This window comes from Chiloscyllium plagiosum, chromosome 47 (assembly GCF_004010195.1).
Source record: "Chiloscyllium plagiosum isolate BGI_BamShark_2017 chromosome 47, ASM401019v2, whole genome shotgun sequence".
Lineage (NCBI taxonomy): Eukaryota > Metazoa > Chordata > Chondrichthyes > Orectolobiformes > Hemiscylliidae > Chiloscyllium > Chiloscyllium plagiosum.
This window is the reverse complement of record NC_057756.1, coordinates 9,664,692-9,667,251: the sequence shown is the minus strand read 5'-3', so window position 1 is coordinate 9,667,251 and position 2,560 is coordinate 9,664,692.

Sequence of the window (2,560 nt, the reverse complement as noted above, 5' to 3'; positions counted from 1 at the left end):
TTCGGTTTCTTTGAACACCTAAAATTTCCAACTTACTCAACATTTAAGAGACGCTCTGCATCCCTTTGCTCCTGTCAAAATGGATAACTTTGTGTACAATCCATCACATTCTGCCACTCCCTAGGCCTGGGTAAACCTCCCGAAACAGCCGCCTGGCTACCCCCCCCCAGCACATATTCCCCCAGCTTTGCCTCATCTGCAAATTTCTAAATGCATTTGATCCCCACCTCTGAATATTTGGTATATACTGTGAGCAGCCTGAGTACAGAACCTTGCTTTCCTCGCCTTCTCTCAGCCTGCCAACGTGAGAATGACCCATTAATTATTTTTGTCTTCCGTCTGTCTGTCGATCATTAATCCCTGACGACACCTTACTTCCCTTCCCCTGTGCTGTGCTTTAATTTTGCAAACCAACCTCCTGTTGGGTGAACCTCATCATAGAATCTCGACAGCATGAAACCAGGCCATTCAGCCTCCTAGACCCACTCCTGCTCCCTATCCCTGTAACCCTACATTTCCCTATTGCCCTTCCATTCTTCTTCGCCTAGACTGCAGGGAATAGGAACAGGAGTGGGCTATTCAGCCCATTGGACCTGCTCTGCCATTCAAAAGATTCATGGCTGATCTGACATTCCTCATGTTCATTGTTCTGCCAAACCATCGTATCCCTTGATTCCCCAACTAATCGGGAATCTGTCTCAGTCTTAAATAGACATGAGGACCCTGCCTCCACCCCCCACGCATGGCTCTCTGTGGTAAGGGTGTTCCAAAGACCCACCACCCTCTGAGAGAGGGGATTCCTCCCCATCTCCGACTGAAATTGGTGCCCCTTTATTCAGAGACAGTGCCCCCCTGGGTCCTAGCCTCTCCCATGGGGAGGGGGGGTAACACCCTCTCAGCATTGACCCTGTCCAGCCCCCTGTTTGTTCCAGTCAGATCCCCTCTCATTCTCTCTAAACCCCCAGGGATTAGAGTCCCAACCTGGGCAGCCTTTGCTCATGAGACTATCCCTCCAGCCCAGGGCCCATCCTCGTGACCCTCTCTCTAAGCTGCCTCCAATGAAATGACGTTTTCTTAAATAATGGGACCAAAGCTGCTCACAGTACGCCACATGTGGTCTCCTCAGCACCCTGTACAATTGCAGTAAGACTTCCCCACTCTTACTCTCCAAACCCCTTGAAATAAGGAGCAGTAATCCATTGCTTCCTGATTACTGTGTTGGCTGGCTTTCTGTGTTTTGTGCAAAGTTCCCCCAAATCCTTTTGTGTTGCAGCTTACTGTAGTTTCTCTCCCTTTAAGTAATACTCTGTCTTTGGTTCCACCTTCCAAAATTAGCAACTTCCCCATTCACTCCGTTTGCCAACTCATTAAATCCAACAATATCTCATTAAACCACTTGCTAGCTCATTTAGAAGTGCACGAGTCTCTTACTCGGGGCGCCCTCTTTTTCTGAAGTTCAATCCAGCTCTTCAATCCTCCAGCAGTGTCACTGCACAAAATAGGGTCTCTCTCTCTCTATCTAAATGATTTGCACCCTCTCACAATCTGTCTTTCCACCTATTTTGATGTCACCTGCAAATTTGGCTGAGAATCATTGAGTCCCTACTGTGGGGAAACAGGCCATTTGGCCCATCGTGTCCACACTGACCCTCTGACGAGCATCCCACCCAGACCCTATCCCGGTAAACCTGAATTCCCCATGGCCAAGCCACCCTAACCTGCACATCCTTGGGCATTATGGACAATTCACCATAACCTGCACATCCCTGGACACTGTGGGACAATTTGGCATGGCTAACTATCCTGAACTAAATATCCCTGGATACTACGGGAGAATTTACAATGGCCAATCTAGCTAAGCTGCACAGCTTTGGACTGTGGGAGGAAACCAGAGCACCCGCAGAAAATCCACGCAGACACGTGAAGAACGTGCAAACTCCACACAGTCACTAGAGGTTTGGAATTAACCCAGGCCCTTGACACTGAAAGACAGCAGAGTTAATCACTGAGTCACCGTGCTGCAGCCCTGTATTTACATCCTTCTTCCATTGGAGACAGCCCTGTGGAACCGCACTGGCCAAGACTCGATAACCTGAAATAGGAGCATTTTATACCCAGTGGCTGTTTTCTGTGTAAGTTAGAACAGCTGTCCTGTGGATTTGGTACTCTGGTCAGTCTTCTCAAATACTTCCACACGGGAACCGCTTCTTAGTTTCACAATGAGTTGATTAATACAATTTCATTGCAGTTCACATAGTTTAAGAGGAAGATAAACTTGAAAAATTGGATATGGTGCAATTCATTTAAGGCAATCTGGAAGTATCTAAACATGCATTGTAAATGAATAAATTTATTCTGTACAATCGTTTAACCTGCCCATGTTGTCCGAGTGGTAAAAACAATGACTGCAGATGCTGGAAACCAGATTCTGGATCAGTGGTGCTGGAAACGCACAGCAGTTCAGGCAGCATCCGCGGAGCAGTAAAATCGACGTTTCGGGCAAAAGCCCTTCATCAGGAATAAAGGCAGAGAGCCTGAAGCGTGGAGAGATAAGTGAGAG